The 12164-nt window shown below is 38.0% G+C and overlaps 1 pseudogene; it reads left to right on the top strand.

Annotated features, from left to right (window-relative positions):
• The first annotated feature begins 8812 nt into the window (after positions 1-8812).
• LOC112310312 (tubulin alpha-1A chain-like) lies at positions 8813-11920 on the top strand (annotated as a pseudogene).
• Positions 11921-12164: the final 244 nt, after the last annotated feature.

Here is a 12164-nt window from a genome sequence, read left to right as displayed (position 1 = left end):
ATTTCTTGTACCTTATATCTATCTGTTCTTGTGTCTTGTAATTATTTGTTATATAAAATTTCTTGTACCATAATATGCTCAAAAATATATCACTTCTCAGCCTTTTGGCTAAGATCAAGTAAAAAATAAATGTTAAAATACCTTTGTAATACAAAAAATAAATATCTAAATATTAAAAAATTAAAATGAAAGACTTTTTCCCTGAAAGTTTGGGCCAAAAACATGGGCATGCATTATACATGGCAAAATAACGGTATTTACAACAGCAAAGATCTGGAAAGAGCCCAAGTGCCCATCAGTAGATGACTGTATAAAAAGCTGTTGTACACTTACACAATAGAATACTATGTGTCTTTTAAAAAAGGGAAAGGATTTAATACAGGGAATTAGATGCTTAAAATGCCTAGATTAGAAGCAGATTCTCATCTGGGCCTTTAAGGAAAACTCCCAGGACTAGTTAAAGCAGAACTTTCAGGTCACTGGGGGCCATGTGTTCAAGAATCCATCTGTGCCTCCTAGATTCAGTCAAGAAATACCTTCCACAGCTGCTCAGTTGTCTGGAGGGGGGAATGGAGCAGTAGTGCAGGGGAAACATCTTCCTATGACTTCTCTTGTAAACAGGAACATCAGATTCAATGGGAAGTTAGCGTAGACCTCACCCTCACGTTCCAACACTCAGTAGAATGCATCTACCTGGCAGGTGGGACTGTAGCTGAAAGGAGTCAGAAAACACAGTTTTTTAAGATTCTCAGCCTGTCTAGTAAGGGAATGAGACAATCTACAGTTTCTAGTATAGGCATCAAAACTGAGACATTAAAATATCATTAATGAAAATTTGATAAAATAGTATAAAGGGTTATAAACACTTATATTATGACAGTAGTGGTGACACTGGAGGGAACATGGACACAACTTACTGATAGGTGAAGTGGAGTCATTTGACTCTCATAATGGGTCTTGCTGTATAATGAGCCAGTAAAGCTGATGGACTAAATATATGCTCTCTCTTTCTCAGGTGAGAAATATAATGAACAGATTAATATTGGTCCCTATCATGTCCACAGCCCCTTCCTTCCTACATCAGTATGATTTCTCCAGTCTGCAAACATTGGTATTGTCAAAGGTTTTCGTTTTTACCCATTGGGTGTGTAGTGATGTCTCATTTTGGTTTAATTTGCATTATCCTGATAACTATAATTGAGTTATAAAGGTTATTTATATACTACAATGCAGTTCTTTTGTAATATATATGTATTAGGAATATTCCTGCTAGCTTGATGTTTTTAATTTTCACATTTCACTTTTTCAGTATGATATCTTTGAATGAACAGGTACTTTAAATTTTGATAAGGTCGAAATTGTCAGTTTTTTCATTTCTTGATATTTTAGTATCCTAAAATATTTGCTCGAATATCAAGATTTTAAAAATACTCTGTTTTAGTCTATAAACTATATTTTCATATTTATGTCTGATTCATTGGGGATTAATTTTTTAAGATGGTATGAAATCTGGGTCAGGGTTCATTTTTTATTCTTATGGGTAACCAGGCTAACACCATTTGTTGAAAGAACTGTTGTTTCTTCAATAAATTACCTTGGCAACTTTGTAAAAACATTAGTTAACTTATATGAAGGTGTGTCTTTTTCTAGACTTTGTTATAAATCTGTTTGTCCATCCTTAACACTTATAAAGTTGATGAGTACATCTTCAAATCAGATACCGTAAGACCTTGAAGAATGTGAATTTCTATTAAAAACTCTGCTAGGACTTTACTTGGAATATAGTAAATCTAGAACTTGATTAGAGAAGAATGGACATCTTAAAAATATTCAGTCCTTTGATTTGTGAGCCTAACACACCTGTTCATTTCTTTATGTTTAATTTCCTTCAGTATTTTATAGTTTCAGTATAGAGGCACAGCTATTTGAAATTTATCTCAAAATATCTAATATTTTGCTACTATTGTAAGTGGTACTTTTTAAAATTTTGTCTTTCACTGGTGGTATTGCTTGTATATGGAAATGCGATTATTTTTTGTATATTGAATTTAGAGGCAAGAACATGCTAAACTCGTGGAGTATACATTATTTTTTTGTAGGTTCCTTAGGATTTAAAAAAATTCTGTAGGTATAAAGTTGTTCATAATACTCCTGTGTTAAAAACTTTTAATGTCTGAATAATATGCAGTGATGATAGCCCTTTTATTATTATTGTTTTCAGAGATTTGTGTTCTGTTTTTCTTGATCACATTAAACTAGAGTTTTATCAATTCTGTTTTAAAGAATGGTTGGGGGGGGCAGAAAATGGCGATGAGGTATGTGGGAGCTAAACCCATTTGCTTCTGCACCCAACTGAGACACCTAGCCTATGTCCTGAGGAACAGAGTGAACAGCCAACAGAATTCCAGCTAAGAAGTTGGGAAGGCAAAGGTTACAAAGGTGTTTAAGAAGATGGTATGGAGATTTTGTAGACTGACAGGATGGTCCCCAAGGCCCCGCCCTGGAGATAGCTGGAAAGAAGTATTTGATATCATGAAAGGCAAGGACCAACATCCAAGATTACTCTATCCAGCAACGCTTTCATTTAAAATAGAAGGGCAGATAAAGTGTTCCCAGATAAGGTCAAGTTCAAGGAGTTCATCATCACCAAGCCATTACTATATGAACATTAGAGGGATTTATTAAGAAAAAGATAAAAAATATGAACAATAAAATGACAACAAACTCATAACTATCAGAAAATGAACCTAAAAGAAAAAAAAAATGAAAAGAAAAACCAAGCAAACAACCAGAACAGGAACAGAATCAGAGAAATGGACATCACATGGAGGGATTTCAGTGGGGAGAGGGAAAGGAGGAATGGGGGGGAAAGGTACAGGGAAGAAGAAGCATAATCAGTAGGCATAAAGTTGATGGGGAAAGATAAAAAATGGTATAGGAAACAGGACTCAAAAGAACTTATATGTACAACCCATGGACATGAACTAATGGGCAATGCTGGAGGGTTGGAGGGGGGATAAAGAGGGAAAAATTGGAAAAACTAATAGTAAAATAAATAAAAAATACAAAAAATTAAATTTCACTTTGTTATCCTTCAGAACTTGTATTTTTTAAATTATTTTTATGATTGATTTTATTTCTCCTCTTTCCATTTAGCTTTTTCTTGATTTTCTTTGTTTCTTTGATTTCATTGGTTGGTTGGTTTGCTTTACTGTCCCCTTCATATTGCATTTTAATTTTTCTTTCACTTCACTCGTTTTTCAATAACACACTCGATCTTTTACTTTTTAGTCTTTTAATTCAGATTATATATTTCTTATCATATTCTTGTTATTCCAAATCCCACACAGCACCCAACCCTGGTCCTAATGCATCACTGTTCTTGAGGTTATTACTGTTCTGATTAACTTTATACTCCTACACCAAATTTCTAGCCTTTACTCTCACTATATCTCACCATCTAACCTCACATAAGCACTCTGCTTTCTAAAGTCAGCTCATATTCTCTTTCCCTTCTAATAAGAGTCTTAACTCTATTTTTTTGCCTTTTATAAAGAGTAGCTAGTTGGTTGGATGAAATATCATGGTTATTGCTGTACTTCTCCAATAGTCCTCCTATATTGTCTCTACTTGTTAGTACTTTAAATCCCATAGAATACTCTCTCGCTGTCTTACTCCATTTCGCCTTTGTCCTGGCCCTGATCGCATACAAGACAAGGTGGCACTTGTGAGTACCAGTAAACCCACTGGACAGGGAACACACCAACAAAGGAGCCACCAACAGGTAAAGGCCAAGTACAACGAGAGCCCCCCCCCCAAAAGGAGAAAGGGCAACCCTGGAGCACCCAGACAAGGAGATCAAAGAGACCCATACCACTGAGTCCCACAGAATTCCTACCACAGAGTTCATCCTACAAAGACAGCTGGCAAAGCAGAGCATCAGGAATCGCAGAGAGAAAAAGAATCACCTAAAATGGGGAGACAACTTACAATCCAAAGAAATGGAACATCCCTCCCCCAAAAAGAGCTAAATGAAATGGAGGCAAGCAGACTATCAGAGATAGAATTAAAAGAATGGTGATAAGGATGCTCAAGGAACTCAGAAAACTACAAGGATCTGAGTTGGAACTACAACAGTATGAAAAAGAAAATGTAAACTCTAATGAAGAACCAGGAGGAAATAAAGAATACAACATCTGAAATTAAAAAATACACCAAAAGGAATCACAAGCAGGCTGGAGGAAGCAGAGGACCAATTTAGCGAGCTGGAAGACAAGAATAAACATCCAGATAGAGCAGCTGCACAAAAAGACAAAAAATACCAGGATAGCTTAGGAGAACTGTAAGGCAACATGAAACGCAACATTTGAATCATAGGACTAGCAGAAGGAGAAGAAAAGGGACAAGGGACAGAAACCCTGTTTGAAAAAGTAATGACAGAAAACTTCCAGAACCTGGAGAAGGGAAAAGCCATGCAAGTTCAGGAAGCACACAGGGTCCCAATCAAGATGACCACAGAGAAGACTACTCCAAGACAAATCAGAATTAAAATGCCACATTATAAAGACAAAGAGGATATTAAAAGCAGCAAGGGAGAAACAATAATATACAAGGGAACTCAGATAAGGCCAGCAGCCGATTTCTCAACAGAAACACTACAAGCCAGAAGGGAATGGCAAGAAATATTACAAGTAATGAAAAGCAAAGGCCTGCAACCAAGACTCCCCATCAAGGCTCTGAATTAAAGTGGAAGGTGAAATAAGGAGTTTCCCAGACAGAAATAGGCTGGAAGAATATAACTCCACCAAACCAGAACTGCAAGATATGCTAAAGGAACTCCTTTAAGAAGAGGAAGAAAGAGAGGGGGAGAGAGAGGAACACAGGTACAAAGTCAGGAGGAATGAATAAGTACCTATCAATAATAACATCAAATGTAATGGATTAAGTACTCCAGTCAAAAGACATGGGGTAGCTGAATGGACAAGAAAATAAGGCACATACGCTGATTACATGAGACCCACCTCAGAACAAAAGACCTACACAGACTGAAAGTAAAGGGTTGAAAAAATATATAAGCAAATGGGTAGGGAGAAAAAAGCTGGTGTAGCAATACTTATATCAGACAAAACAGACTTCCAAACAGCCATAAAAAGAGACCCAGAAGGACACTTCATAACACTCAAGGGAAGAATCCATCAAGAAGACATAAAAGTAATCATATAGACAGAAACAAACTTATACTAGGGGATTTTAACAACCCACTGTCAAAAATGGATATATCTGCCAAACAAAATATTAACAAATATTGTGGCATTGAACAATGCCCTACATGAAATGGAATGTATATATGTATGTGTGTATACACACAAACTTTCACTCCAAAGAAGCAAAATACACATTCTTTTCAAATACAGAACATTTTGAAAGATCACATGATAGGACACAAAACAAGCCTCAAGAAATTCAAGAATATTGAAATCTTATCAAGCATTTTGTCTAACCACAAGGGACTGAAACTAGAAACCTACCTCAAGGGAAAAAAACCCACTCAAATTCGTGGAGATTGAGTAGCAAGCCATTATACAATGAATGGGTTAAGAATGAGATCAAGGAAGGAATCAAAAAGTTTCTGGAAATGCAAATGAGCACACAACAGTCCAAAATTCATGGGACACAGCAAAGGCAGTCCTGAGGGAAGTTCATAGTGATACAGGCCTACCTCAAAAAGATAGAAACATTTCAGGTAAACAACCTAACACTACATCTACAAGAACTGGAGGAACAACTAACAAAGTCCATAGCGAGTAGAAGGAAGGAGGATCACGGCAGAATTAAACAACATAGAGACTAAAAGCAAAATTCTAAGGATCAGTAAATCCAGGAGCTGTTTCTTTGAAAAGATAAAATCAACAAGCCTTTAAGCAGACCCATCAAGAAAACAAGAAAAGGGGAAATAAACAAAATTAGAAATGAAAGAGGAAAGATTACAACTGGTACCACAGAAATACAAAGGTTGTAAGAAGTTACTATGAAAATCTATATGCCAAGGAAATTGAAAACCTTGGTGAAATGGCCAAATTTCTAGAAAATAAACAACCTTCCTAAATTGAATAAAGAAGAAGCAGAAAGCCTGAGCAAATCGATAACACCTAGTGAAATCGAAGCGGTAATCAAACTCCCTGCACACAAAAGCCCTGGATCGAGCAGTTTCACAGGAGAATTTTACAAAATATTTAAGAAAAAGCTAACTCCTATCTTCAAGACTATTCAAAAAAAATTCAAGAAAAGGGAAAAGTCCCAGACACTTTTTTATGAAGCCAGCATCATACTAATCCCCAAAGCAGATAAAGACAGAACAAAGAAAAAACTACAGGCTGATTTTGCTGAAGAACATAAATGCTAAAATCCTCAACAAAGTGCTGGCACACAGCATTCAGAAACATATCAAAAAGATCATACACTATGATCAAATAGGAGTCATCCCAGGGATGCAAGGATGGTACAACAATCAAAAGTCAATAAATGTAATAAATAACATAAACAAAAAAAAGACAAAAATCACATGATCATATCAATAGATGCAGAAAAAGCATTTGATAATGTACAGCAGCCATTTGTGATAAAAATGCTCAGCGAAGTGAGAGTAGAGGGAGCACACCTCAGCATAATAAAGGCCTCAGCATAATAAAGGCCATATATGAGACACCTACAGCCCAAATCATTCTCATGAAACAAAAACTAAAAGCTTTCCCACTAAGATCAGGAACTACACAAGGATGTCCACTTTCACCACTACTATTAAACTTAGTATTGGAAGTCCTAGCCACAGCAATCAGACAAGAAAAATAAAAGGCATCCAATTTGGAAAAGATGAAGTAAAACTCATTGTTTGTAGATGATATGATAGTGTACATAGGAAACTATAGACTCCACCAAAAAACTAATAAGTGAATTTAGCAAAAGAGTGGGATACAAGCTAAATATTCAGAAATTGACGGTTTTTTATACACCAACAATTAAATAACAGAACCAGAAATCAGGAAAGAAAAAAAACCATTTGCTATGGCAAGAAGAAAAATAAAGCATATAGAAATAAACTTAACCAAGGAGGCAAAAGACCTTTACTCAGAAAACTACACAACACTGGAGAAAGAAATTAAGGAAGACACAAATAAATGGGAGCATACACCACATGCATGGATTGTAATAATTAACATCATCAAAATGTCCATACTGCCCAATGTAATTTACAGATTCAGTGCAATCCCAATTAAAATGCCAATGACATATCTCACAGATACAGAAGAATCATTTCAAAAATTTATATGGGACCATAAACGACCCCAAATAGCTACACCAATTTTGAAAGAGAGGAACAAAGTAGGAGGGATCACAATACCTGATACCAAACTATATTACAAGGCCAGAGTAATCAAAACAGTATGGTACTGGAGTGAGAACAGAACAGACGTATAGACCAATGAAACAGAATGGGGGCCCAGAAGTAAACCCAAGGTTCTACGATCAATTCAACAAGGGGACCATAAGTATACAATAGAGTAAAAAATATACTGTTCAACAAGTGCTGGTGAGAGATCTGGACAGCCACATGCAAAATATGAAACTCTACCACCAACTATACACAGAAATAAGCTCAAGGTGCATAAAATAAATATAAGTCATGATACCATAAAAGTCCTAGAGGAGAAAATAGGAAAGTCCTCAGATACTCCATGCAGAATATTTTCACCAATATGTCCCCTAGAGCAAGGGACATAAATGAAAGAATAAGATAAATGGGACTTCATCAAAATAAGCTTCTGCATGACTAAGGAAAACCTCAGAAAAACGAAAGGGGAACCAACCATATGGAAAATTATATTTGCTAATGATACCTCAGAGTTTGATCTCCAAAATATGTAAATATCTCACATGACTCCAGTCCAGGAAGACAAATAATCCAATTAAGAAATGGGCAATGGACTTGAACAGACACTTCTCCATAGAGGACATACAGAGCGCTCAGAGACATATGAAAGGATGCTCAGTATCAGTAGCCATCACATAGATGCAAATTATAACCACAATGAGATACCAGTTCACACAGGTCAGATTGGCCATCATAAACAAATCAACATCAAGTGTTGGAGAGGATGTGGAGAAAAGGGAAACCTAGTTCACTGTTGGTGGGAATGCAGACTGGTCAGTCACTGTGGAAAAGAGTATGGAATTTCCTCAGAAAACTAAAAATGGAACTGCCTTTTGGCCCGGCAGTTCCACTGCTAGGATTATATCCTAAGAGCCCTGAAACACCAGTCCAAAAGAACATATGCACATATGCACCAATGTTCATAGAAGCACAATTTATAATAGCCAAGTGCTGGAAGCAACCTAAATGCTCATCAGTGAATGAGTGGATAAAAAACTATGGTACCTTTACACGATGGAATACTATGCAGCAGAAAGAAAGAAGGAGCTCCTACCCTTCATGTCAGCATGTATGGGACTGGAGAGCATTATGCTAAGTTAAATAACTCAGTCAGCAAAAGACAAGTATCATATGACCTCATTTATAAGTGGAACCTAATCAAGAAAACAAACAAGCAAGGAAAATATAACCAGAGTCATTGAAATTAAGCAGAAACTGACAGTAACCAGAGGAGAAGTGGAAGGGGATAATGGTGGGAAAAAGGGGAAGGGTTTGCAGGAACAAGTATAAAGGACACATGGACAAAACCATGAGGAGGTGGGGTCAGGGGAGGGAGATGGCTGGGGTGGGTGGGAATGGGGGGGAAATGGAGACAACTCTACTTGAACAACAATAAAAAATTGGATGAAAAAAATTTTTAAATTTAAAAAGCACTTAGCAAAGTAGGAATAAAAAGTTACTTTAAAACATTTTTTTAAAGAATTTATTTATTTTTAGAGAGGGGAAAGGAAGGAAACCTCAGTGTGTACTTGCTGCTTGAGCAACCCCTATGGGGTACCTGGCGTGCAACCCAGGCATGTGCCCTGACTGGGAATCAAGCTGGCGACACTTTGGTTTGCAGGCCAGTACTCAATCCATTGAGCCACACCAGCCAGAGCTAAAGAAAGGGGCAGCTGATTTCTGAAAAGAAACTTTGCAGGCTAGAAGGGATTGGCCAGAAATATTCAAAGTGATGAAAAGCAAGGACCTACAGTCAAGATTGCTCTACTCAGCAAAGATATTTAGAATTGAAGAGCAGTTAAAGAGCTTCCCAGACATGAAAAAACTAAAGGAGTTCATCATCACCAATCACTTATATGAAATGTTTAAGGATGTATTTAATAGGTCAAACTATTAACAATGAAATGGCAATAAATACATATTGACCAACAATTGAATAATAATAAAAACAAGAACAGAGAGAATCATGTATAAAGAGTGTTTTCATGGTTGCCAAGTGGGATGGGGTTGTCGGCGAATGGGTGAAGAGGTGAAGGGATTAAGAAATACAAATAGGGGCAGGTTCTCTTACATTGACTGACTGAGTCAGGTTGTAAGAAGCAACAACTTCCCTTCTTCCTCTCTGCCATCCGCTCAAAGCAGCAACCACACATGAGTGTATCTCCATCCATGTTGGACATGTTTCCAGATTGGAAATGCCTGCTGTTACATGGCATCCAGCTCGATAGCCAGATGCCAAGTGACAAGACCATTGGAGGGGGAGATGACTTCTTCAACACCTTCAGTGAGACAGCCTCTAGCAAGCATGTGCCTAGGGCAGTGTTTGTAGACCTGGAACCCACAGTCATTGATGAAGTTCGAACTGGTACCTACTGCCAGCTCTTCCACCCTGAGCAGCTGATCACAGGAAAGGAAGATGCTGCCAATAAGTATGCCTGTGGATACTACACTACTGGCAAGATCATTGACCTCATCCTGGACCAAATTTGGAAAGTGGCTGAAGAGTGCACAGGTCTTCAGGGCTTCTTGGTTTTCCACAGCTCTGGTGGGGGAACTGGTTCCGGGTTCACTTCCCTGCTGATGGAGTCTCTGTTGATTATGGCAGGAAGTCCAAACTGGAGTTCTCCATTTACCCAGCTCCACCCCACCCCCAGGTTTCCATAGCTGTAGTGGAGCCCTACAACTCCATCCTCACCACCCACCACTCTGGAGCACTCCGATTGTGCCTTCATGGTTGACAGCGAGACCATCTGTGACCAGATTGTGTCTTCCATCACTGCTTCCCTCAGGTTTGATAAAGCCCTGAATGCTGATTTGACCGAATTCAAGACCAACCTGGTGCCCTATCCCCACATCCACTTCCCTCTGGCCACATATGCCCCTGTCATCTCTGCTGAGAAAACCTACCATGAACAGCTTTCTGTAGCAGAGATCACTAATGAATGCTTTGAGCCAACAAAACAGATGGCAAAATGTGACCCTTGCCATGGTAAATATATGGCTTGCTGCCTGTTGTACCGTGGTGACTTGGTTCCTGAAGATGTCAGTGTTGCCATTGCCACCAAGACCAAACTTACCATCCAGTTTGTGGACTGTGCCCCACTGGCTTCAAAGTTGGCATTAATTACCAGCCTTCCTCCTTGGTGCCTGGTGGAGACCTGGCCAAAGTACAGTGAGCTGTGTGCATGCTAAGCAACACCACAGCTATTGCTGAAGCCTGGGCTCGCCTGGGCAAGTTTGACCTGATGTACACCAAGTGTGCCTTTGTCCACTGGTATGTGGGTGAGAGCATGGAGGAAGGAGAGTTTTCTAAGGCCTGTAAGGACATGGTTGTCCTAGAGGATTATGAGGAGGTTGGTGTGGATTCTGTTGAAGGAGAGGATGAGGAAGAAGAGGAATACTAAGTTAAAATGTCACAACTGTGTTGCTTTTACAGGAAAACTTGTTTTAAACATTGAAAAACTGTGGTCTGGTCAGTTAATTTGTATGTAGTGGTGCATACTCATATTACAATTACTGGCCTATGCTTTAAAACATGACGCTTTGTTACAGACTCAACCAGTTCATTTCTGATGGGTTTGAATAAAGTATTCCCTGTCTTAAAAAAAAAATAGTACAAATAGGTGGTCACAGAATAGCCACAGGGATGTAAAATACAGTATAGGAAGTGAAATAGCCCAAGAACCTACACATGATGCATGAACATGAATAATGGAGTGAGGATTGACTGAAGGAGTGGGGTAACTAGGTGGAAGGTGGGGCAAAGGGGGAAAATTGGGACAACTGTAATAGCATAATCAATAAAATTAATTTAAAAAATAAGTGAATTTAAAGAAAGGTATTAATAGTGCAAATTTCTGTAAATAAATTTGGTACTTGGTACAGCTTCTTCTCTCTGGCACCCTGCTGATCAAATTCCAGCAGGAACTTAGACACGGCCCTTCAAATGTTCGGCAGTTAGCTGCAGGCAGAGTCTGGATTGTACACCTCACCCGCTTTCTTCTCTTAAAAATCCAGTCCAGGGCTCCTAACCATGTTTGTTTTTTTTCTTTGCAATAGTTGATTACAGTAAAGACCAAGTCCAATTCGTATTGAAGGTTACTTTTAGTTCTTTTTATGGTTCACTACTTGAAAAAAAAATGATTTTAGAGGTAGAGGGAATGAAATATCAATTTGTTGTTCCACTTATTTATGCATTCATTGGTTCTTTACAGGTGCTCTGACCGGGGATCAAACTCACAACCTTGGTGTATCAGGACGATGCTCTATCCAAATGAACTACCCAGCCAACACCTTACCAGTTTAATTTTTTGCCTTGCTGCTTTCCCAAAGACACCATTTTTCTTAGCCTGGTGGTAGTGGGGCAGGGGGCATTCCAAATCAGCAAAGTATCTAATCCTTACTGTACATACTCTTTTTCAGGTTAGGTTTAGCAACCCTGGCCCCCTTTGCACCTCTGGGAATGTATACAGTATAGTTTAAAAGACTGATTTTATCTGATCAAAATCGCTTTATTCAGTAAACATCCCTGCAATCAAATTATACTTTTAAAATGTTTAAATTTTGTTTCATTCTTTGTGTCTCAAGTGTCACAAACTGTCACAGAGGCAGGGACTTAAGTGCTTTTATTTAATAACAGGATTTGGAATAATTTTTTCACCATTTCCCTTTGACTACATAATATTTAAAAATACCTTTCAGTCTGATTTTTAAAAATCTGTTAACCAGAATTTGA

Source organism: Desmodus rotundus, chromosome 8 (genome assembly GCF_022682495.2).
Source record: "Desmodus rotundus isolate HL8 chromosome 8, HLdesRot8A.1, whole genome shotgun sequence".
In the NCBI taxonomy this organism is placed as follows: domain Eukaryota; kingdom Metazoa; phylum Chordata; class Mammalia; order Chiroptera; family Phyllostomidae; genus Desmodus; species Desmodus rotundus.
The sequence above is the reverse complement of the archived record's forward strand: the minus strand, read 5'-3'. Positions and strand labels throughout refer to the sequence as shown.